This window comes from Pan paniscus, chromosome 1 (assembly GCF_029289425.2).
Source record: "Pan paniscus chromosome 1, NHGRI_mPanPan1-v2.0_pri, whole genome shotgun sequence".
Lineage (NCBI taxonomy): Eukaryota > Metazoa > Chordata > Mammalia > Primates > Hominidae > Pan > Pan paniscus.
In genome coordinates, this window is record NC_073249.2 from 38541425 (window position 1) to 38568030 (window position 26606).

The 26606-nt window shown below is 39.1% G+C and overlaps 1 protein-coding gene and 1 pseudogene across 5 annotated transcripts in view; both read left to right on the plus strand.

The window, feature by feature from the left end:
* The window catches only part of KCNH1 (potassium voltage-gated channel subfamily H member 1), a 462440-nt gene that overhangs the window by 266470 nt on the left and 169364 nt on the right, over nt 1–26606 (plus strand). The window lies entirely within an intron of this gene.
* Nucleotides 14130–17410, plus strand: LOC100980848 (importin-7-like; annotated as a pseudogene).

Here is a 26606-nt window from a genome sequence, read left to right on the forward strand (position 1 = left end):
TACTGTTAAACAAGCAAATTCCAATGAGTGGCTGTCAACTGAAATGGAGAAAGCAGAGAGACAAGTAGATGTAGGATGGGAGGAAGGTAGATGGAAGGATTCAAGTTTGGTATTGTAAAATTTGAGATGCCAAACAGAGATGTTTCCAGGGTTCTTTGATCTACCAATCTTTGTATATCACTGAATCCACATCTACTGTTTTAATTAATATAGACATTTAATATATTTTAACTGGTGGGTCAGTTCTCTTTGCTGTTCTTTTAAAAATTGTCTTAATTATTCATATATTACTGTCCTTATGCTGGAATTTTCAAATAAGTTTAAGTGCTCTGAAAACTCTTGGAGGTTTGCTTGCAACCTTCCCAAATTTTTAACACAATTTCGGAAGAATTAATATTTTAATAATATTGGGTTTTATAGTTAATGATTTATTTCTCCATTTATTCAGGAATTTTTAAACATTTCCTGTGATGTAGTCCTGATAACTTTCTCCATAAATGCTCTGCACATTTTTGTTTATTCCTAGATGTTTTACATTGTTTGTTGCTATCATGAATGGTCTGTTTTTTCTTATTAGATGTTCTAATTGATTATTGCTTCTCAGAGTAATGCTATTGATTTTTTTTTTTTTTTTTTTGAGAAAGTGTCTTGCTCTGTAGCCCAGGCTGGAGTGCAGTAGTGTGATCTCAGCTCACTGCAACCTCCACCTCCTGGATTCAAGCGATCCTCCCACCTCAGCTTCCCGAGTAGCTGGGATTACAGGCACCCGCCACCACACCCAGCTAATTTTTTGTGTTTTTAGTAGAGATGGGGTTCACCATGTTGGTCAGGCTGGTCTCAAACTCCTGATCTCAAGTGATCCGCCCACCTTGGCCTCCCAAAGTGCTGGGATTACAGGCATGAGCCACTGCGCCCAGCCAAAATATTGCTATTGATTTTTGTGTATAGATTTATAACCAGCAAGTTTCCTAAACCCTCCTAATAGTTCTAATAAGTTTTACTCATGATTCAGTTGCATTTCCTATATAGACAAATATATAACCTACACTTAGAATTTTAACTCATTTTCTAATCATTATGACTCTTCATTCCTACTGTATTTTTTGGACCTTCAGTGGAATATTCAACAGCAGTGGTCATATAGGCTTTCTTGCTTGTTCCTGACTTTAATGGGAAAGCTTTTGAAATTTTACTATTAAAGGTAATTTTGACTCTAGGTTTCTGATAGATATTCTTTCCGGATTAAAGCATTGCTTTTTAAATCTTGGTTTATTAAGAATAATTCATGAAAGTTTTATCAAATGCTTCTGTATTTCTTGAGAAGAATCATATGTTTCATTTCAATTCTTAATGTGGTGAATTACATTGATAGGTATCCATTTCTCTTCCTTTGCCTTCCTTTTTCATTTCCTCCTTCCTTCCTTCCCTTCAAGTGTAGGAAATTGAATTAATCATACTCCTGAGTGTGTGGAACACTATCAACCTTGGTTTGTTTCTTTGTTATTGTTCTTACCCCTTTAATCCACCATTCTGCCTTCAGTCTGTGTATTTGGAGATATACGTAACCCTGAGATATATGCACTGGGTTATGTGTATATGTTAGGGGTATATGAGTTTAATTTACTTAAAAGGTATTGTGCTATTAATATATTTCCTTTTTTTCATTAAACACTATGATCTTTGGCATTATAGCTATGCTGATATATATATGTATGTATGCTGCTATATGTATATGAATATATGTGTGTATATATTGATGAAAAAATATAAAAATCTATTGTATTGTGCCTGACATGGTTCTGCACAGTATTCAGTGCTATGCAAAACGACTACATTTTACTTATCGAATTCCCTGTGGTGGACTTAGGTTTCCTCTCTTGCCTTGGTATTCACTATTTGTGAATAGTGCTGTGATGAATATCCCTGTTCATGTTTCCATGAGACCTTTGAGAGAGTTATTCTGGAGTATATACAGAAGAAAGTATGGCATGTTTGCCAGATTTTCTAATATTGGCCACTTCTTATATTTCTAGGGTAAGTCCTGCTTAGTCATAGTATCAGGATGCTTTCAGCTATAAGTAATAGAAATATCTAACTTCAATTGTCTTAAACAGCAGGAAAATTTATTCTCTTACATTGTGAGATGTCTTAATGTACAGCTTCTTCAGCACTGTTTAATTTAGTGACTCAAAGACAGCATCAGTTTTTTTCTGTCTTTCCTGTCCTTCACCTCCACATGGGCATTGCCCTTTGCCAGACTTCCAGGGCTACATGCAGCTGCTACAGTGCCCAGCAGATGTAGAAGACTTTTTTTTTCTTTGACTCCTTTTAAAAGTGAAGAAACTTTTCCAAGAAGCTTCTATTCTCCAACCTCAGTAGACTTTTCTTTGTGCTTCATTGGCCAGAATTATGTCACGTGCTCAGGGCTAAATTAATCCCCAGCCTTGGACTAAAACTATCAAAACTAAGTTAGACCAGTGACTCAAACTTGACTGCATATTAGAATCATGTAGAAGCTTTAAGAACTGAATTAGAGCCTCTCAATTCCACTTAACTGAATTATATTTATCTATTTTTTCACTACTATCTCATTGTCTATTGTAATTATTGGTCTGTTTGACTTTTTGAAATTCTTTAAGTCTTTTATTTTCATCAATCTCCCTATGATTATTTACTATTGACTGTATCTGGAGTAATTTCTCTTGATTCACTATTATTTTTGTATTTTCTTTTCTTTTTATGTCTTTGAATCAGGGGCATAAGATGGGAACCCTAGGGCTGGGCCTGGTGGCTCATGCCTGTAATCCCAGAACTTTGGGGGGCTGAGTTAGGAGGATGGCTGAATTAGGAGGATGGCTGAGGTCAGGAGTTCAAGACCAGCCTGGCAAACACAGTGAGACCCTCTCCATCTCTACAAAAAGTAAAAAAAAAATAAGCTGGGCACAGTGGCATGCACCTGTAGTCCCAGCTACATGGTAGGCTGAGGAGAGAGAATCACTTGAGCCCAGGAGTTGAATGCTGCAGTAAGCTATAATCGCCCTACTGAACGCCAGCCTGTACAACAGAGTGAGATGTCTCTAAAAAATAAATAAATAAAGATTTAAAAATATAAAAATTTTTTAAAAGAGGGAAACTCCAACTATTCAAGCACATTTCAAATCTTTGTTCATGATACACCTTCCAATATCTCATTTTTCAAAGTCATATGGTCAAGTCGAAAGACAAGAAGCAGGGGATTCTGTTACATACAAGACCATTGCAAGGGAATGAATAATGTTGCTTAGGGGAAGCAAGAAGTAATACCTGTAATTTAATCTACCACCAGTAGAAAATGAAAAATGATAGTTCAGTGGTCATGGTAGCGAAAAATGAGAAAATGTACAATTCTGTCAAAAGCTATAGAAAGCCCAGTAGGACTTGAAAGGAATAGTAGGACTTTGAAAATAATATTTCATGTGGCTCAGAGGTGATTGGTAACTTTTACAGAAAATTAAAGTATTGAGGATAAAAGCTTGATTGAAAGGAATTAAGAATAAATTGGGTAGAAGAGTCAGAAATGAAAAACCATGTGATATGGTTTGGATCTGTGTCCCCACCCAAATCCCATGTTTAATGATAATCCCCACTATTGGTGGTGGGACCTGGTGGGAGGTGATTGGACCATGGGGGCAGAGTTCTTATGAATGGCGTAGCATCATCTGCTCAGTGCTGTTCTCATGATAGTGAGTGAGTGAGTTATCATGAGATCTGGTCGTTTATAAGTGTGTAGCACCTCCCCACTCCCTCTCTTGCTCCTACTCTGCCATGTAAGACACCTTGCTCCCCCTTTACCTTTTGCCATGATTGTAAGTTTCCTGAGGACTCCCCAGAAGCTGAGCAGATGTCAGCATCGTGCTTTCTGTACAGCCTGCAGAACCATGAGACAATTAAACCTCTTTTCTTTATAAATTACCCAGTCTCAGGTATTTCTTTATAGCAATGAAGGAATGGACTAATACACTGTGTTTATGAAGAGCTGGAAAAGGGAAGAAAAGAACACACTCTTTTTTGTAAAATAGGAGAAGACTGTTTAAAAGCAGAAGTGAAGGGAGATTGAAGCTTCTTTGCTAGTAGTTAGGGAATAATTATAATCATCAGGTCAGTCAGAGGGATGGTATGCAGAGTGTATGGAAAGACCATTTTAATCATCATCATTGTCATCATAGCTAACATTTATTAAGCATTTACCATGGTACAGGCACTATATAAAGTACTTAACATCGATTATCTTGCTTGATCTTTTTTTTTTTTGATGCTCTTCCCTTTAAGCTTTTTTCCACTGAATGTTTTTCTTTTCCATAGCTGAGATCATATTATGTATATATTTTGTTTTTTTTATTTATTATTATTATACTTTAAGTTTTGGGGTACATCTTCACAACGTGCAGGTTAGTTACATATGTATACATGTGACATGCTGGTGTGCTGTACCCACTAACTCGTCCTCTAGCATTAGGTATATCTCCCAATGCTATCCCTCCCCCCTCCCCCCACCCCACAACAGTCCCCAGAGTGTGATGTTCCCCTTCCTGTGTCCATGTGTTCTCATTGTTCAATTCCCACCTATGAGTGAGAATATGTGATGTTTGGTTTTTTGTTCTTGCGATAGTTTACTGAGAATGATGATTTCCAATTTCACCCATGTCCCTACAAAGGACATGAACTCATCATTTTTTATGGCTGCATAGTATTCCATGGTGTATATGTGCCACATTTTCTTAATCCAGTCTATCATTGTTGGACATTTGGGTTGGTTCCAAGTCTTTGCTATTGTGAATAATGCTGCAATAAACATACGTGTGCATGTGTCTTTATAGCAGCATGATTTATAATCCTTTGGGTATATACCCAGTAATGGGATGACTGAGTCAAATGGTATTTCTAGTTCCAGATCCCTGAGGAATCGCCGCACTGATTTCCACAATGGTTGAACTAGTTTACAGTCCCACCAACAGTGTAAAAGTGTTCCTATTTCTCCACATCCTGTCCAGCATCTGTTGTTTCCTGACTTTTTAATGATTGCCATTCTAACTGGTGTGAGATGGTATCTCATTGTGGTTTTAATTTGCATTTCTCTGACAGCCAGTGATGATGTGCATTTTTTCATGTGTTTTTTGTCTGCATAAATGTCTTCTTTTGAGAAGTGTCTGTTCATGTCCTTCGCCCACTTTTTGATGGGGTTGTTTGTTTTTTTCTTGTAAATTTGTGTGAGTTCATTGTAGATTCTGGATATTAGCCCTTTGTCAGATGAGTAGGTTGTGAAAATTTTCTCCCATTCTGTAGGTTGCCTGTTCACTCTGATGGTAGTTTCTTTTGCTGTGCAGAAGCTCTTTAGTTTAATTAGATCCCATTTGTCAATTTTGGCTTTTGTTGCCACTCCATGAGATATGCAGAATATATTTTCCCTATTCCATAAGTATGGAAACAAACTCAGAGTCAGTAAATTGTCTGGGGCTATCCAGCTAATAAGTGGCAGAGCCAGTATCAGAATCTAAAGGCAGCATTGTTCATCTTAAAGAAGGGTGGGTTGAAGTGAAGATAATGTACCCTTAAGCCGAATGATCTCATTTCTATGAATTGTATTAGAGCTAAATAGAGAAAAAGGCAACTACAGTGGGAAGAATGTATTAGTATCATAAAGAACCAAGGAGATATTAGAAAGAGTCACTCTGTAATGAACCAGTTCTCATCTCCCTCTGTCTGGGATCTTCAACTTGACAACAGATACTAAGAAGCTAAGAGGAACTAAGATTTATGACTTATCATGTCTACTAATAAAGCATGACAAATAAGATGCTGGGACAAGGATAAGAACATTAATGAAAAGCTACCTGATTAACAGAGGCTGAAGCTGTTAGCAGAGATGGTGAGTGTATTTAAAATAGATGAGTGAGGGCACCTGGGTGACACTGCTCACAGTAGGGGAAAAAAGAGGCTAAGAATCTCAGCTGGGAGAGTACCATGTGCTTTTTTCAATTCTTGTGCTGGGAAACCCAAAGTGTTCTGTGTTGAGAGATATTCATTAGACCTAAATCAAGCCTTGGATATTGCACATCACTGAGACAGTATTAGCGGTGGAGGTGTGGGGGTGAGGATGGAAAGAGGGACAACACTGGATTTTTTTTCACTGTATTAACATAGATAATATCAGTGATTTCTACTTCCAGACACAAGAGAGTGAATGGAGTTGGACTTATTCTCTTACTGTAAACAACTAGAAAACCAGACAAAAATCTATGAAAAAAACTCCTTTTGGTAATTAGTACAGTTCTGTGACTCCTCAGAGAAAGGAAACAAATGAGATAAGACCTATGATAATACCAACTTTCTGCCTGGAGATACTTTCTGGACCACAATACACACTCAAGAAGAGCATGATATCACAGAGTTGAGAAGACAAAAATTTGAATTTGAAGAGGCTGAGTGGCTGGAATGTGCTCAGTAGAGAAAATGCTGAGGATCTTTATAGTGTTCCTCTTGTAACTACAGCTCACTGCTATATGTAGGCTGAAATTGCACAAGCCAGGCAAAGAACTACCAGGTATCTGTAAGTTGAATATTTCCAGAGGCAATACAGGGCTGGTAGAAGTTTGAGTTATGACCAGCCAGGGTAAATTTAGGGTCCTTGCTTAATATTGAGGGCATTCCAAAATAAGTCACAGCTTAGTTATAGGACTAAATAAGCCCTAGAGTAAAGTCTACTTAATAAAGTTTTAATAAAGCCTAAAAAAGGATCAAGCTGATATGTAATTAAGTTAACTGCCAGTAAGAACATAGTTCAACATCCATTAAAGAGGACAATATCCAGCATTCAACAATATGAAGGCACAATGTCCAGCATCCAATCCAAAATTACCAGGCATGCCTAAAAGCACACACACACACACACACACACACACACACACACACGACTTATAACTAGGAGAAAAATCAGTTAACAGAAATAGACCTAAAATGACAGAGAAAATAGAATTAACAAACAAGGTCTTTTAAGCAGCTATTGTAAATATGCATATCACTGGAGTCCCAGAAAGGATGAAGGGCAGAAAAAATATCACAAGTAGTGGCTAAAAACTTTTCATATTTTATGAAAATTATAAACTCATAGATCCAAGCAGGTCAACAACTCCAAGAAGGATAAACACAAAATAAAATCACACCAAAGGAGTTCATGATCAAATTACTGAACAAAATTGATAAAGAGAAAATTTTAAGAGCTGACAAAAAATTACATACAGAGGAACAAAGATAACAATACTCACATATGTCTTGTCAGAAACTTTTAAATCAGAAGAAAATGAAATGATGTCTTTAAAGAGCTGTAACAAAAACAGCAAACTGTCAACCTAGAATTCTATATCCAATAAAAATACCATTCAAAAATACATATGAAATAAAAACTTTTTCAGGCAAACAAAAGCTGACAGAATTATTCACCAGCTGACTTAAAATGCAAGTTCTTCAGATGCAAGGCAAATACTATCAATGAAATTTAGATCTATACAAATGAAGGAAAAACATCATACATGGATAAATGCAAAGAATAAATAGCAAATCCCAAAAGGTTATATACTTTATGATTCCATATAGTCAATATTCTTGAAATGACCAAATTATAGAAAGGGAAAACAGATTAGTGGTTGGTAGGAGTTAATGAGAAGAGGATTAAAGGAAAGTTGGAAGGAAGTGGGTGTGACTATAAAAGGGAAATGAAGAATCTTGTGATTAAATGTTGTTAAGAAGATATTTTAGTGGGGAAATAGGCTTTCAACAAATGGTTCTACAAAATTGGATATTCGTATACAAAAAATGAACTTCAACCCTTTACTGTAGACTCAAAAATTAACTTGAAATAGGTAGTATACTGAAACATAAAAATTAAAACTGTAAAACTAGAAGTTTTTCAACATTGGCATATGCAAAGATTTCTTAGGACACAAAACATTCGAAACATAAAAGAAAAAAATTATACATTAGACTTTATCAAAGGCACTATTAAGAAAGACACCATTAAGAAAATGAAATTTTTAGCCACAGACTAAACTGATAAAGGTTTGAATCCAGAATGTATTAAAAAAAACTTATACAACTCAATTAAAAATAAATTTTTTAAATAGGCAAAAGATTTGGACAGACACTTTACACACACACATGAATGGCCAAAGGCACATGAAAAGATGCTCCATTTAATTAGTCATCAAGGAAAGGCAATTGAAAACTACATGAGATACCCACTATATGAATACAATTAAAAAGACTTACATATATTGCTTGTGGGTATGTAGAATAGTATTAACATTTTGGAAATCAGGTTGGCAGTTTCTTATAAAGTTAGGCATACACTTATAAGACCTGGTGTTTCCACTTCTGTTCATTTACCAAAGAGCAGTGAAAACATATGTTCACACAAAAACTTGTATATCAGTGTTCATAATAACTAAAATGAGGGAAAAATATCAAATGTCCTTAAGCAGATGAGTGCAAAACAAACTTTAGTCTATTTATATAAGGGAATACTCTCAGCAATAAAAAAGCAATGTATTAGAGATATGCATGACCCATGGTTGAATCTCAAATATATTATCCTGAGTTATAAAAAAGTCCAGGTCCCAAATAGTACATGCTGTAGGATTTAATTTATCTGGAATTATAGAAAAGGGCAAAACTTACTTAAAATGACATAAAGTAGATCAATTGTTGCCTAGGGTTGGGCATTTTGAGACAGAGGGGCACAAGGGACTTTTTTGGGGTAATAAAAATATTCTGTATCTTGAATGTGTTGGTTATATGGTGGTCACATTTGTGAAAACACATCAAACTATGAACTGAAATGGGAGTACTTTGTCACATGTAAATTATACCTCAATAAATTTTTTTTTCAGAAAGCACCATCTAATTGCTTTTCACAGTACCTTTGGTCACACAGCCACATGTTAGGCTAAAGCAGAGGAGTATCTGTGGGTGGTTTTCTATACTTGACATTGCCCCCACTTCAATATGAATTTGCTTTGGACATATATATATATGTGTGTGTGTGTGTGTGTGTGTAAACATATACATATAATTCTATGTGTAGGTGTGTGTGGATATAAATATTGAAATAAAACTCACCTACCATACAATTTGCATAATTAAAATGTACAATTCAATAGTTTTAAGTATATTATTGAGTTGTGCAACCATCACCACTATCAATTTCAGAACATTTTCATAACTCCCAAAAGAAACCCCATACCCATTTTCAGTCACTTTCCATTTCTCCTCACATTTCCTAGCCCTAGGCAGCCACTAATCTACTTTCTCTAAATGTAGATTTACCTGTTCTGGACACTTCATATAAATTGAATTGTACAATATGTGGTCTTTTGTGACTGGCTTATTTCACTTGGAATAACATTTTCAAGGTTCTAATATTTTGTAGCATTTATCAGTATTTCATTCCTTTTTATTACTGAATAATAATTTATTGTATGGCTATACCACATCTAATTCATCTGCTCATCAGTTGATCGGTATATGGGCTGTTTTCACGTTTTTGGCCATTATGAACAATGCTCCTATGAACATTATGAGCATTCATGTACAAGTTTTCATATGGACATTTGTTTCTGCCTTTTTTGGGTATAGACTTAGGAGTGGAATTGCTGAGTCATCTGGTAACTCCACATTTAACATCTTGAGGAACTGCTAAACTGTTTTCCAAAGCATCTGCACCACTTTACATTCTTCCAACAATTTCAGTGTTCTAATGTCTCTACATCATCACCAACACTTGTCGTTTTGATTATGGCCATTTTAATGGGTGTAAAGTGATGTCTCATTGTGATTTTGATTTGCATTTCCCGTATGACTAGGGATGTTGAACATCTTTTCATGTGCTTATTGGCCATTTCTATATCTTCTTTGGAGAAATGTCTATTTGGATTCTTTGCCTATTTTTAATTGGGTTATTTTTTCACTATTGAGTTATGAGTTTTTTGTAATATATTCTGGATACAAATCTCTTATAAGGTATTTTATTTGCAAATATTTTCTGCGAGTCTGTGGGTTGCATTTTTTACTAGCTTGGTGGTATCTTTTGCAGTACAAAAGTTTAGGTTTTCATATAGTCCAATTTATCTAGTTTTCTTCTGTAGACTGTACTTTTGGTGTCACAATTAAAAAGGCTTTGCCTAACTCAGGGTCATAAAGATTTGCCCCTATATTTTCATCTAAGAGTTTTAGAGCATTAGTTCTTACAATTAAGACTATGATCCATTTTGAGTTAAATTTTGTGTATGGTGTGAGGTAGGGGTCCAACTTCATTCACTTGCATGCAGATATCCAGTTGTCTTAACACTATTTGTTGAAAAAGTTTTTATTCCCCCATTGAGTTGTATTGGTATATACACATTTTTTTCAACTAAAGCTGATCTATAACATACTTTCTGACCCACATTTAGCCTGGATCCATCAGCTACCTGAGATGGAGAATGACAATAAGGATCAAAATGGGAATTCACCCATTTCATTTGGTTGTGCTTTGCCCCACAATCTAGGCCAAGTTTCAAAATAAAAACTGTCTGTCTTAAAGAGTTGGTGGAAAAGTAAGAGAGAGGCCTTATTCCAGTTTGAAAAACAGAGGTTCTGAACTGTACCTTTCTCCCTACTTTGGAAAATGCGATTGGGGTGTAGGAGAGCCTAGCAAGGTGGCCCAGCTTCCATTCTATCTGGAGATACTGTTTTTCAAAGTCTTTCCTTACATAAAATGCATTTATTAGCAAAAGAAATAACACTTAAGAGTTACAAAGCGTAGCTTCAGCATTGTGTGTACACTGTGAACATTTAGGCATCAAATGAACAGCTGCCTTTTTTTTTTCTTTGCTACCTTATTCCTACTGCCCTAGAACCAAGATCATTTAGTTTGACCCAAAATGTTCTCTAAAGACTATGAGCTTTGAGTTTTAACAAGTAGTTAACAGATTTAGATCTGGATTTGATACTGCTTTGGTGCTTAAAAACTATATGACCTTGGTCAAGTTATCTAAACTTTTTGAGCTCAGTTTCAGGTAAAACGTGGAGTAATAATAAACTACCTTGCAGTATTATTGTAAGGACTGAATTAATGAGCTGTCATATGAAAATATTTGTTCCAGACATTGTACATAATATCTCTGCATTGGGAGACTATGGGGGCATATGTTTAGCTTGACAAATGAAGCAGATTGTATATTCCAGAGATAGCTTTAACATTACCTTCCATTCCACATGTTCTTCTAAAAATTTGCCTTTGATACTTGTTCTCTACCCTTGAACCTGGAAAGCCTTGTAGCTATGGCAGAAGTCACATTATAGTGATAGGCTAAGTCATCAAAGGTCATACAGATTCTGTGTGATTTGTTTGGGACACCTGCTCTTAGAACCCAGCTACCATTCTATAAAGAAATTCAAAGAGCCCCATGGAAGGGCCATGTATAGGTGTTCCAGCTTACAGCTTCAGGTTCTAGCTGACAGCATGGGTCAACCACCAGTTATGTGAATGAACTGGCTCATAGATGATTCCAACTAAGTCATCCCAGTCTTTGAATCTTTCCAGCTGAGGCTCCAGGTATAAGAAAGAGAGACAAGCCATCCTGCTGGGCCTTTTCTAAATTTCTCGTGCTCAGAATCTGTGAACATAGTAAAATGCTAGTTGTCTTACACTGCTATGGGTGAGGCGATTTGTTTTGGGACAAGCAAAGCCAGAATTTTCTCCACCTGCCTTGATTGTTGTTGTCCAAGTGTCTCACTCCCTCCATAGAGGTAGGATTTGGGCACTAAAGCTGCAGCCCAAACGCTTAAGGTTACCATCCGTTGAGTGTTTACTGTGTGCAGTGGCAGCTGACACATGTTTTGCTTGCAATTAGTCCTCACAGCACAGGAAGCTATCTTCCTCCTCCTTTCTTTTCTCACTTCCCCACTTGTTTTGCTGAGTTGAGAGGAACTTGGTGATAATCTCTTACTACCAACACTGTTATTGAAGGAGCATAGTAGGGGGACCTGGAGCTGCATAGTGGACCTCAGTCCTGCAATGCCTTAGTCTCTCCTAAGCTGCTCCCCATTCCCCACATCCTCACTGCCGTGGCATCGCTACCATGCTGAGGGTGTAGAGATGGCATTCTGGGGACACACCTGGCTCAATAGTGGAGACAGCTACTCTGCTGTCAGGCTGAGAGAAGCCTGCCCCAGCACCATCCACTCCATGCCATAGGCATGTGAGAGCTGGGCTCAGCTGGTATCAGAGGGGATCCAGTCAAACCCTCTGCATGTTTCCTGTAAATTAGCTCTACCCTTAGCAATGAACTCATGAGGCTGTCTGGAATGTGCTGTTCCATCCTGCACTGATCCAGTTGGCACCTGCCATGGCACCTCTAGTTAGCAAGTTTTCTAATTGCCCTCTCCTGAGAAGGGTGCATGTGCTTGGTTGATCAGGAGCTCCAAAAACTACCACTTGAGGCCTTTCTACATGACAGGGGAGAGGTCAGGGTTGACAGAGTTCAAGAGTACTTCATATGGAGCACCTAATGCTCTGGAACAGAGGGTGAACAAGTTTAGCATGGAGACCTGCATTGAGAAGGAAGGACACAATTCTGGCTGCAGCCTTTCATGAGGGAACACCAGCAAGGCACAGCTCCTGTGGGCCTCAGTACCTGACTTTCCCCGATTTCCTAATAAGAGCTGTGATGAGGAGGGTTGAGAAACAAAATGTAATGCCAGTGATGGAGGTACCATTCAGATCTCGCACATTAACGTGGAAACATTCCATAAAATCTGTCATCTGTAACTTAACTGGAAATGGCATTTACTATTATCAAGGGGGAAAGTGGTTTTGACTAAGCTGGTCACCAGCTCAGAGACCTCTGGTGACTACATGTTGCCCAAAGTACTGATGCTGGAGTTTAATATGATGTCGAGTCCACTTCAGCCATCTTCCCAGATTGCAGCCTGCTAGTAATCTTGTACTCAAGAGCTAGTAATGTGATTTTGGATAAGGCCTTTTCTGGGTCTGCACTTTGTCTTTTGTAAAATGAAGAGCCTAACTTAGATGGTCTTGAGATTTTCAGAGCTAAAAGTAATCTTAGATTCTATCCTCCTCCACCCCCTAGTGCCCAACACTCTGCTGGGTAACAAGCATGTGCTTTGTGGGTGCATTGATAGGCTCACCAGGTAAAGCAGACCAAGCCTTTCTGCTCCTTATCATCCCTAAACTTAAAATTTCTCTTTTTGGAAGCTCTTCATGGATTCAAGGAAGTTCTCTTGGCCATTCCTTTTTTTCCATAGGGGATAAGTGATGCGGCTTTCTTCCTGAACCTTCTAACACAAGTCTTCAAAGCCTAACTTGACACGCATGCCCTGAATCCCTTCTCTTACCTTCTAGAATGGGCAAATCACAGTTAGTATTTGGTTTTCCTGCCAGACAGCCCACTGGCTTCAGGGAATCTGTGGGGAAGAGGGGACACTCCTATTGGTTTGTACATTTTTGAGATTCAGCCAAACAATAGTGAGTTAAGGCTTCCTTAAGCTGAGATAAGGGCCTTTCCTCCATTTCCTGAACATTTCTCTAATGTTGCCCTTTCCACAACAGCAGTAACTGGGTCTTATTTCTATTTGTATGTCCAGCATCTAGCACAGTAACTCGTAAGTGGATGCTCATAAATACTTATTTTGAGCAAAGCAAAAAGGAATTGTTTTTCAATCCTGCCTCTAACTGTTGAAAATATTGGCCAGGCATGGTGACTCAGGCTTGTAAATCCAGCACTTTGGGAGGCTGATGCAGGATGATTGCTTAAGACCAGGAGTTCAAGACCAGCCTGGGCAACATAGTGAGACCCTATCTCTACAACAACACAAAACCAGCTTGGCATGGTAGCGTGAGCCTGCAGTCCCAGCTACTTGGGAGGTTGAGGTGGGAGGATCACTTGAGCCCAGGAGTTCAAGGTTACAGTGAGTTAAGATTGCACCATTGCCCTTTTGCGCCAGTTGCCGCTGCGGCAGGTCCATGTGTGCAGTGAGTAGCGCTATTCCTGGCCCAGTAGCACCCAAGCCCTGGGTTTGATCTAGTTCATGCTGCAATGGACCCCAACACCATTATTGAGGCCCTGCGGGGCACCATGGACCCAGCCCTGCAAGAGGCCATGGAGCTCCAGCTCAATGAAGCACACAAATCTCTGAATTTTGTCTCAACGCTGCTCCAGATTACTATGTCAGAACAGCTGGATTTACCTGTGAGACAGGCAGGTGTTATCTATTTGAAAAATATAACACAGTATTGGCCTGGTCAAGAAACAGCACAAGAGTATATATCCCCTTATACTATTCCAGAAGAAGATTGCCATTGTATTTGAGAAAATATTGTAGAAGCCATTATCCATCCTCCTGAGCTCATCAGGGTACAGCTTACTACATGCATTCATCACATCATCAAACATGATTATCCAAGCTACTGGACTGCCATTGTGGACAAAACTGGCTTTTATCTTCAGTGTGATAACAGTGCTTGTTGGATAGGAATTCTTTGCCTTTATCAGCTTGTGAAAACTTATGAGTATAAAAAACTAGAGGAGTGGAGTCCATTGGTAGCAGCAATGCAGCATTTTCTGCCAGTTCTAAAGGATCATTTTATCCAGCTTCTTTCTGACCAGTCTGATCAGTCTGTCATCATCCAGAAACAAATATTCAAGATCTTCTATGATCTTGTTCAGTATATACTCTATGCTCTTGTTCAGTATATACTCTATACTCTATACCACTGGAACTGATAAACCAAAAGAACCTGACAGAATGGGTAGAAATTTTAAAGACTGAAACACTTCGAATTGAAGAAGATGACCGACCTGAGTTATCATAATGGAAATGCAAGAAGTGGGCCTTACATATTTTAGCAAGACTTTTTGAAAGATATGGAAGCTCTGGCAATGTTTCCTAGGAGTGTAATGAATTTGCTGAAGTATTTCTGAAGGAATTTATTGTTGGTGTCCAGCAAGTTTTATTGAAAGTGTTATAACAGTATAAGGAGAAGCAATATATGGCTCCTCAAGTTTTACAACAGACATTAAATTCTATTAATCAAGGAGTTTCTCATGCTCTCACCTGGAAGTATCTGAAGCCCCATATACAAGGCATTATCCAAGATGTTATTTTTCCATTGATGTGTTATACAGATGCTGATGAGGAACTTTGGGAAGAAGACCCTTACGAATATATACGCATGAAGTTTGATGTGTCTGAAGATTTCATTTCCTTTGCCACTGCTGCCCAGAAGCTTTTGTTTACAGCCCATAGTAAGAGGAAGGAGGTACTTCAAAAGACTATGGGATTTTGTTACCAGATTCTTACAGAACCAAATGCTGACCTTTGAAAAAAAGATGGAGCCCTGCATGATTGGCTCCTTAGCTGAAACACTTCTGAAGAAAAAGATCTGTAATGATCAGATGGAATACATGTTGCAGAATCATGTGTTCTCTGTCTTCAGCAGTGAACTAGGCTACATGAGAGCAAGGACTTGCTGGGTACTTCACTATTTTTGTGAAGTAAAGTTCAAAAGTGATCAGAACCTTCAAACAGCTTTAGAGCTAACAAGAAGATGTCTGATTGATGATAGAGACATGCCTGTGAAAGTGGAAGCTGCCATTGTCCTTCAAGTATTTATCAGCAATCAAGAAAAATCTAAATAATGTATCACAGCATTCATCAGACCTGTAATGCAGGCTCTTCTTCATAGTATAACAGAAACAGTAAATGATGACCTTACCAATGTAATTCAGAAAATGATCTGTGAAAATAGTGAAGAAGTTACGCCTATTGCAGTAGAAATGACACAACAGTTGGCAATGACATTTAGCCAAGTAATCCAGACGGGGCCAGATGAAGAAGGTAGTGATGACAAAGCAGTTACTGCCATGGGAATTCTGAATACAATTGACACACTTCTTAGTGTAGTTGAAGATCATAAAGAGATAACCCAACAGCTTGAGGGAATCTGCTTACAGGTCATTGGTACTGTTTTACAACAGCATGTCTCAGAATTCTATGAGGACATCTCTTTAGCGCATAGCCTGACATGTCAACAAGTGTCTCCACAGATGTGGCAGCTACTACCCCTTGTATTTGAAGTCTTTCAGCAAGATGGCTTTGATTACTTTACAGATATGATGCCCCTCCTTTATAATTATGTAACAGTTGATACCAAGACACTTCTGTCTGATACCAAGTATCTTGAAATGATATACAGTATGTGCAAAAAGATTCTTACAGGAGTTGCAGGAGAAGATGCAGAGTGTCATGCGGCAAAATTGTTAGAGGTCATCGTTCTGCAGTGCAAAGGGCGTGACGTTGACCAGTGCATTCCCTTATTCATGGAAGCAGCCTTAGAAAGACTGACAAGAGAGGTTAAGACAAGTGAACTTTGAACTATGGGTCTGCAAGTTGCAATTGCAGCTTTACATTATAATGCATACCTATTACTAAATACCTTAGAAAATCTTCACTTCCCTAATAATGTTGAACCAGTTACAAATCATTTTATTAGTGGCTTAATGATGTTGACTGTTTCTTGGGGCTTCATGACAGAAAGATGTGTGTTCTCAGTCTCTGTGCTCTTATTGATATGGAACAGATACCCCAAGGTTTAAATCAGGTTTCTGGACAGATTTTGCCAGCTTTTATCCTTTTATTTAATGGATTAAAAAGAGCATATGCCTGCCATGCAGAACACAGGAATGACAGTGATGATGATGAAGCTGAATATGATGATGAAACCGAGGAACTGGGGAGTGATGAAGATGATATTGATGAAGATGAGAAAGAATATTTGGAGATTCTGGCTAAGCAGGCAGGTGAAGATGGAGATGATGAAGATTGGGAAGAAGGTGATGCTGAAGAGACTGCTCTGGAAGGCTATTCCACAATCATTGATGATGAAGATAACCCTGTTGATGAGTATCAGGTATTTAAAGCTATCTTTCAAACCATTCGAAATCATAATCCTGTGTGGGATCAGGCTCTGACTCATGGTCTTAATGAAGAACAAAGAAAACAGTTACAGACACAGTAACTCTGGCCAATCAAAGAAGAGCAGCTCATGAATCCAAAATGATTGAGAAGCATGGAGGATACAAATTCAGTGCTCCAGCTGTGCCAAGTTCTTTCAATTTTGGAGGCCCAGTACCAGGGATGAATTGAGTTATCTCTTTCTTTCCTACTGTGTGATTGTAGTGAAGAGCTTGTGTTCCTCCTAGTAGTGGTTCTAGAACTGGTTCATGTTATCTATTCTAAACTAATGATCAGTAGATGGACAGAAAAAAAATCACAACAACAACAACCCCAGGAGATGGGACCTGATCATGCAACCTGGCACTGGAAAAGAAACCAGTGGGATTTTGGGGGTGGGGGGGATTGGAAGTACCTTAGGGGGTGTATTTTCTTTATTTTTTGAAGAAAGTAAGATCCTGACTCTGAAGCTTCAAAGTGACACTGTGGAAATCTGAAAACAAAAGGGGATGTCATGAAGGCAGCTTTTCTTTTTCTGAGGAAAAAATAGGCATGGGCTACAGGACTATTTAAAATGTCTCATTTACAGTATAAAGCTCAAAGGTAGATGTAATTTTTAAACCTGTGAGAATTTGTCCAATTTCTGTCTCTTCCTCACCATTGGGTATCTATTCTTTATATGTGAATAAGATAAGGTAATCTGATAGCCTTATTCAATCTTCATCATTTTTATTCTTCATTGTTCCTATGTAGATTATTGGACATTTATTGTAGCACTACATAACTGATTATAAAACTCTGTAAATGAGTTAGCACTTTCATAGTGAAACAAGCCTGCTAGCCTATGCATAAAATAGCAAAATGTTTGCTGTTTATAAAAAGATGTAATGGAGTGGGGGGCAAGGATAATTTCAAGTTATTAATTTAAAAATGAACTAGCAATTTTGTACCTGGTGACTTCGTGGTCCACTCACTTCTGACAGGGACTTGAATTCAGTATGTAAAAATGGGTTAGTGGTATTTCGTTGCTGCTAAAAATGACAACTGCCTCTGTGTCCTGTTTTTCTTAAAGCTGCCAGTGTAGAAGTGAGTATTTAAATACCAGACCTTACTATAAAAAATAAGAAAGGTGGTATCTAGAGCATGTTAATTGGATATGAAGTTCTACTGTGAAAGAGTTGATCTAAGTATGGCTAAACACCCATATATGCAATCTATTAAAAGAACTTAATTCAGCTATTATGTCTTGATTTGATTTCAGTTTTGTAACAATATAAACAATTTATAACAATTGTAACAATTTTTCCTCATTGGCCTGTTTTTAATCCTATACCTAGAAAGAGTACAAAATGCACACTTAAAAAATTGAAATTTAACACTTACCCACTCCCCCTTCCTCATCTCTTCTACCCCTCTTGTTGATTGTGGTATCTGATCTTAACTAGATGGGCTAAAGGCATGTGGTTCCCTCCAGAAACCACTATTGATACCACTGCAAAAACAAGCCAGCAAAAAGACAGCGTAGAGAGATTGGCCTGCTTCCCTTTCTTCCTAACTGCAAGTTGAAAAATAAGCCTTTATTGATCTTAAACATCTGCCAGATGAGTCATCATTGGGTTATTTTTTATATACATGTGTACACAAAATATTTCAAATTGAAAGCAACATCTTAATGGATTCAAAACTATTACAAGCTGTTGTCTAAAACAGATGAGAAAATCTATAACTATAAAAACAAATGCACATATTGATATTTAAAATGCATAATTAAGAAAAAAAAAGATTGCAACACTGCACTTTGTCTCAGCCATGTGGACAAATCACCCATTTGGGCATATTTTTCACCCTGACTTCTTTCTGTTCAAGCCTTTACAGTGACCACCAGACAGTTCCCCCTCACCCCCACCCCTATGCGAAAACTTCTGTTGTTGCCTGGGAAACAGAATAAGACCTGTCTCAAAAAGAAAAGAAAATTCAAAGGTCCGGCCTTACGCATAAACAAAATAGGAATCTGTCCCCATGACTCATGATGTGATTTTTAAAGTGCCTGTAAGGCCTCAGGCTCCCATATTTATTCTCTGCTTCTATAGGATCAAGCTCCCAGATATGTGAAATTCCCTTAACAAGGGTAAAGTCTTCATTATATAAAGCACTAAACGTGTAGTCGCTGGTGTGAACAGTAACCTGTTGACCTGTATGTGCTCTAAGCCAGTGCTTCTCAGATTTTAATGTGCATACAGATCACCTGAGGGTCTTGTTAACATGCAGATTCTAACACAGTAGGCATAGGGTAGGCTCATGGCTTTGTATTTCTTACAAGCCCCCAGAAAGGCTCTAAGCTAGAGCGTCTCAACTGAGAGTGCATCCAACTTATCCATGATGTTATTAAAAAGTTTAGATTCAAGACCTCCATTATAGGCTACTAAATGAGCACCTCCAGAGTAAACACCAGGCATGAGTATTTTATGTATTTTTATATATATATATAGTGGGTTATATATATATATTTTTATTTATATATATTTTATATATATAAATATATATAATATATATAACAAACACCTCCTCTACCGGTGATTCCAATGTGCTCCTCTGGGTAAGAACCATTACCAAGATTAGTTTATCTTGATGGGAAGTTCTAGCATGAGGGTAGGGATGAGGGGGTACTCTCTGGTGGTCATTGTAAAGGCTTGAACAGAGAGGAGTTAGAATTCTGGGGTAAAAATGTGCCCAAATGGGTAATTTTGTGCACATGGCAGAGACAGAGCTGGAGAATGAGGAAGAAGAGGCTGGACAAATGTCCTTGCCTTCATTTGTGTTCTTTAGCTTTAATGTTTCATCTTGCTCAACTTTCTCATCACCTCACCCTTCAGGTAAGCTGTCCTAGAAGTCAGTGGGAGAAACAGTTTTGGGGTGGGGGTTAGGGAGGAGCAGCAGAAATCTACACTTAATGCTCATTTGAAGAGCAAGGAGCAACTGATGTTTAAGTTTTTTCCAGGGGCTGTTTCTGGTTCTTTTGGCATCATGTGAGTGGGATTATTCCAGGCAGGCTCTGGTTTGGGAGTGCTACATGAAACATCCCTCCCAGCAAATTTCTCTGAAGAGTGGTTGATACTTACGTTACGAATGAGTTCAGTGAAAACTGTGGACTCTAGCTAAATATGGAAAACAGAGTTTTTAGATGGCAGCTGCCAAAAGGGTTTGGAACTCTTTTTCTATAACAAGCTCAGTTGAGAACTTGAGATTTTCTAAGGAGGAACATTTGAAAGCGTCTTGGTGATAGAGACAAAGTAACATATACAGCAAGAGGCAGAGATGACTCCAGAATGCCTGCATCATTGCTTGGGGCAGGAGACCACCTGCTAGCCAGGTGGCATATTAAGATTAAGAGTAAGCTAATTGCCTACTTTTTTTAAATGCTGTGAAATTATTTTTTGCAAATGAATGAGCCACCCAGGTACAGCTCAAGTACTTGCAGGTGGAATGAATCACTGCAGGGAGAAAGTACTAAGGGGAAAAGTGGGCTATATTAATAGCAGTGTCCAGCCCCCTTGACTATGTGTGAAGCCATCACCAGCACTCCCAGCTGAGTCGTGACACTCTGCTATAGAAAGGCAGCAGGTGAGTGGGGAGGGCAGGTGACCCCAAATAGCACATGAGCCTACTGACACTGGGCTTCGCTGTCCACGGTGCTAGCAGAGCAGCTTTACGCTCTCTGGCTCAGTCTATATTCTCAATACACTTAGCTGTTCTGTGTTTTATGTTTAGTTGCCAGCCTAAAGAAGGAGAATATGGTCAAGGCCACATCCTAAAAATCAACAGACATCTGCAGCCTGGACTTCTCTCTTCTCCTCAGGTGGTCCCTGTAGCCATGGCCACAATGCCTACACCTTTGATGGAGCTATTGGCCACTGGAGTGGGTGGAGTATTATTTGGGAACAGGGGAAATCAATTTTGCTTAGAAGCTTACAGTCAATAATAAGGGATTTAAGAAAGGCTGGGTTCATGTCTCTTGTCTTTTAAATTCTTTGCTTAGAAAATTGTGTGAGAGAGTGAGTGTCTTAATCCCCCTTCTGCAGTATCCCTCTCTCTGATTGTGGTTTCTTCTTCTGGCTGTCAATGAGTGTTTTTGCCTGTAACTGGTGATGTCTCGGGCCTGGGTATGGACTTGTTCTGAAGTGGATAAAACTTTAGCTGATGCTCTTGGGAGGAGACTTCCAGAACTTTCTCACACTCATACCATTACCCTCCTTCATCACTAAACATTTGTATGCAGGTGATATTAGGTTAAAATTAATAAAAAGAAATTGCAAAGGGTAGGCTAAGAAGTGAGCCCCAGACACTTTTCACCAGCTAAACCTCTATTGTCTGAATTATTACTTCCCAGCCCAGGGGCTGTCATGATGCTCAAACCAGGGCTAAGGTCAATTGTCTGGTTTTCAGTATCTATACATATATGAGATCTCCATGGTGCTAGCAGAACATTTGTGTTCTCTGGCTAAATCTGTGTTCTTGATACACTTACCTGCTCTCTTTTATGTTTAGTTCTCAGCCTATAGGAGGAGAATATGGTCAAGACCATATACTAAAAATCGACAGACACCTGGAGTCTGGACTTCTCCCTTCTCCTCAGGTGGTTCCTGTAACCATGGCCACAATGCCCACACCTTTGATGGGCCAGCCCTAGGTGGATGATGCCCCTGCTTATTACTGGTTGTAACTTGTGGACAGCTACCACTTGCCATCCTGGTCTCCAGACCTTTCAGACATAAGCTCTGCCACATTTCTTAATCTGCTCTTCAGAGATGCTCCCAAAGCTGCCATGGGTAAAAGTTGGCTCTGTAGATCCAGGTTTTGGGAGGCCGTGCCTTTGGTTGTAGGTTTTCCAGGTACCTTTCTCTATTTTCTTATTTTTGACCACATTGGAATTAGGCTTTGATTATTCATCCCTTTTCTTGGACTGGCTGAATTAATCTGAAGCAATTTGTTCTCTGAGTCCCAGTTTCCTCATTTATACATTGAGGGGATACCCCTTCTATTTTTGTTATTCTGTGAAATGAGATATAAACTTATTCATTATGACTTGATAATATATTGAGATTGGGAGGAGGAATACATTATTGTATAAAACAAGATTTGTGGTTTTTAAGTTAATGGGTAGATTCCAAATATAAAGGCTCCTTTTCTCTAAATTGATCATTTGCTGAATTTTTCCTACTTAACATAGCATTATAAATATTAGGGGAAGAATGTTTCTGGAATAACATGATTTTTGGCCCTCTTTTATTTCATTTATGTGACAAAACTCATCGAGATAAACACATTATGCCAGTAGATAAGACTTTGGTTTCTTTTTTTTTCTTTTTTTTTTTTTTTTTTGGCTTAGATAAATGCTTTTACTGCTAGGCGTATTAAAATGTCACCTGATTGGGAGTCATCAGTCTCCTAGAAGAAGAATTGAAAATGCTCAACAAACAATTCACAAGAGGCAGAAGAGAAGTGGGCTGACTTGAACCGGACGGTTTGGGTCTGTCGGCAGAATTTAGACAAAGGTATTGATCAGAAAGACAGGACTAACAATGGATCCATTTGGCAAGAAAGATGCAAACCAGGGTCCTGGCAAGACCTGATAAATCTTCCAAGGATTGTGTTTCTCTGACCCTGGGCTAGGTCCAACTGTGGCTTTTGAAGCTCTTAAAGGTAAATGCTTCTCTGGTTAGTTGCACCCAATCAGGCTGGGCCTGGGCTCTGTAGAGTGCCCTTGAGGAATGCACTTGCCCACCAGGAGCCCTGGGTCCTCCTGTAGGACAGAGTTCTCTGGGGGATTTGAGATCCATTGGAAAGTTCCTGGCACTGTTGAGTCAGCAGGGTTGGCCTCTCATGACAAGCTCCAGCTCTCTCTGTTTATCATCTGCCTCAGTGGCCAAGCCTCTGGGGAGCAGTCCTGGCTACAAGGACTTTGCTGCATCTCAAACTTGGGCCACCTTCCAAACCTGGCTTTCTGTTATTTTGTGCCTACTATGCTCTATACCATGGGCAAGGGGCTTTAGATGTGATCTCTTTTAAGCCACAGAGGCCCTACCAGGTAGGTGTTATCTCTGCTTGACAGAAAAAGAAACTGAGGTGGGGAGGGGGGAGTGGGGAGGGATAGCATTGGGAGATATACCTAACGCTAGATGACGAGTTAGTGGGTGCAGCGCACCAGCATGGCACATGTATACATATGTAACTAACCTGCACAATGTGCACATGTACCCTAAAACTTAAAGTATAATAAAAAAATAAAAGAAAAGAAAAGAAAAAGAAAAAGAAAAAGAAACTGAGACTCAAAAAGGAACAAAAGTTTACATGGCCAGTAAGTGGCAGAGCTAGGGGTTGAATCCAGCTCTGTCTCACTCAAGATCTCTTGCACTTTTTTACCATAGCCGCCAAACATTATCTTGGAAAAATAAACATTTTAGTGGTTTTTCTGTAGAGCTTTTGAGTGGCCTTATATTCATGCTTGATTTCCACTGGAAAAGCTAGCACATGATGGAAATGTTGGAACTAGGGAAAGAATAGAAGACAGGGGCCCCAAAAGAGGACATACCACTCAGATAAGATGTGATGTGAAACTCATCTTTTGAGCATAAACAGATGGCACAGTTGTGCCTAGAATTTCCACGTTGCCTTTGGCTGTATGGGTCTTCTTAATGGGATATCTAAGAAATTCTAACATCTTTTCTTGATTAGTAAAGCTAGTGTTTGTTCATGAAAGTAAGGGAACCATGGAATGATTTTAACCTGTAACCTACATAATGTTTGTGGCTTTAGAAGCACATATTGTTTCCCTTGGGCCAAGCGCGTTTGCCTAAATATTATTTAAATAGTGCATCCTTGTCTTTGGTGGTTGAGGTAGGGGCTCTAAGGGTGAAATTCTCATTCCACAGGCGTTTTGTTTATTTTATGGTTCACAAAGGACAAGGGGCTCTTTAAAAATTTTTTCCTCAGCAATCTGGGGACTAGAATCATTAAAATAGAAGGCTTCCTAGAAGTCACTTAGGTTAATTAAAATTTAAAATTTACTCTCCTGGTCAAAGAAAACCTTTGCATGCAGCCCATGTTGACTGAGGGCCTACTATGTGCTAGGCACAGCACTGCAGCTTTGCAGGACTTGGTTACTTTTCTTGGCTGCTCCCTCTCCAGCCTTCTCTCGCACCACCTCCTCTTGCTTCCCAAGCTCCCAGCTCCAAACACTTGAGCTTCTTTGAGCTTTTGAACATGCCAAGCCCCTCCTTCCCTCTGGGCCTTTACCTATGATGTTCCTTCAGCCTGGAATCCCCCTTCTCCACTGTTTTCTCTGATGGCTTTTCCTCCTCCCTCACACATACTCCCCTTAGAGATGTTTTCTGTACCTCCAGAGGGAAAAAGCCTCATTCTCCATCATGCTTTCTTTCTAAGCACATTGTTTTTTTATTCTTCCAAACACTTCTAATTTGTAAATATATATTTGTTTCCTTATTTACTCTCTTTCTCTTCTGTTAGTCTTTAAACTGTGTGGGGGCAAAGGCCAAGTCTGATTTGCTCACCAGAATATCCTTAGCATTTAGCATGATTCCTGGCATGTAGTAGGCAGGGACTCAGTAAATACAGTCATGTGCCACATAACATTTCACTCAACAACAAACCGCGTAAAGGATGGTGTTTCCCATACGTTATAATACCATATTTTTACTGTGTCTTTTCTATGTTTAGGTATTTGTAGATACCCAGATACTTACCATCGTGTTATAGCTTACAGCATTTAGTACAGTAACAAGGCGTACAGGTTTGTAGCCTAGGAGCAACAGATTATACCACATAGCCTGGGATTATAGTAGGTATCCCATCTAGGTTCATATGAGTATACTCTATGATGCTCACACAAGGATGGGATCACCTAAAAATGTATTTCTCAAACTGTATCTTATTGTTAAGTGACACATGACGGTATTTATTGATTTTTGAATACGTATGTCTCCAATTGATGAAACTAAAGGTCAGAGAGGTAATGTGACTTCTCAAAGTTACCCACCTAGTGAATGGCAGAGGTATGACACTAATCTAGTTCCTGACTCTCAAATCCAGTGTTGCTTCACTTTACGGTGTCGTGTGACATTTATTTTAAGAACATAGCTTTCCTACCACACTGTTGGGATGATAGAAGTAGGTTATTTTGGCTGTAATAGTTATGTCTTAGCTCAAGAAATGAGAAAGTGAAAGAACAAGGTACCCAGACACACTAGACCAAGAACACTTTGAGGGAGACAACAACATGTTCTCTATTAGTTGGGAGCTTCTTGGGCTCAGGAGTCATCACTTTCCAAAGGCTGGCAGTGCTGTGACCAGAGAGAATCATTTAGCATTATTTAGTCAACTCAGAGAGAAAGCTGGATTAACTCCTTTTTCTGTGTCCCAGAGCAGACAGCACATGGCTTTGTCTTCTGAGGATACGTGGGCCATGAAGACAAATATTGAACAGCCCTTTAGGTGAGTGAGAAGGTTGATTTGGCAGCATGAGAATGCAGAGAGCTGCCTGCTCTCTTGCTGTGCCTGAAATGACCTTTTTGTTCATGAAATGAGAGATACTGAGCATGGCTGTTGGAGGCCAGTAGGCTCTAAAGAGGTGGAAGAGACATCTGGAACAAGCTCTAGAAAGTAGGCTTTTGATCTCCCCCAGGATGCTGATAAACAAAGCCTATTTTCCCTTTCCTCTGATGAAAAGCTTTATTGTGGCTTTCACTCACTGTGAATCATGATGTTAGAGTGGTATTGTTCTGCCTCTTGGCTTGCTGTTGAGACTGCTGTGTCAGGCCTGAGCTGGTGCCCCAAAGTCCCTCCAGAGTTCTTGCTTTGCCAAGGCCAAGCTAGCAGAACTGTGGGAGGAGTGATAGGCCTGCACATCTCCAAAGCTCCCTTTGGATTCAGCAGTTAATTCCTGGGTTCTGCATTTAACACAGATCCAAATGCTTTTTTAAAAAACATTTTTTCTTTTTGAGACAGAGTCTTACTCTGTCATCCAGGCTGGAGTGTGGTGACAGGATCTCGACTCACTGCAACCTCCGCCTCCCAGGTTCAAGCGATTCTCATGCCTCAGCCTCCTGAGTAGCTGGAGCTACAGGTGCGCGCCACCATGCCCAGCTACTTTTTTTGGTAATTTTTTTTTTCTTCAGTAGAGACTGGGTTTCACCATGTTGGCTAGGCTGGTCTTAAATCCTGACCTCAAGTGATCCACCTGCCTCAGCCTCCCAAAAGGATGGGATTACAGGCCTGAGCCACCGCACCTGGCCCCAGATGTTTTTAGATAAAAATTAATTATTTGCTTCATCTCTTCCTGCTAATCAGTGTCTTTCACAGCTCATGTTCTCTTTTCTTCTTCTGTGATGTCTTCCTTGACTTTTTTTCCTTTTTTGAAAGCTTTCTTCCTAGGACAGGCACTTAAACAAGTGCTTTGCTTTACTTCTTCTCATATATGTTCAGCTTCCTCCCCTAAATACAGGGAATGCTCCCCAGGGAAGATCCCAAGGCTCATACAATACGTT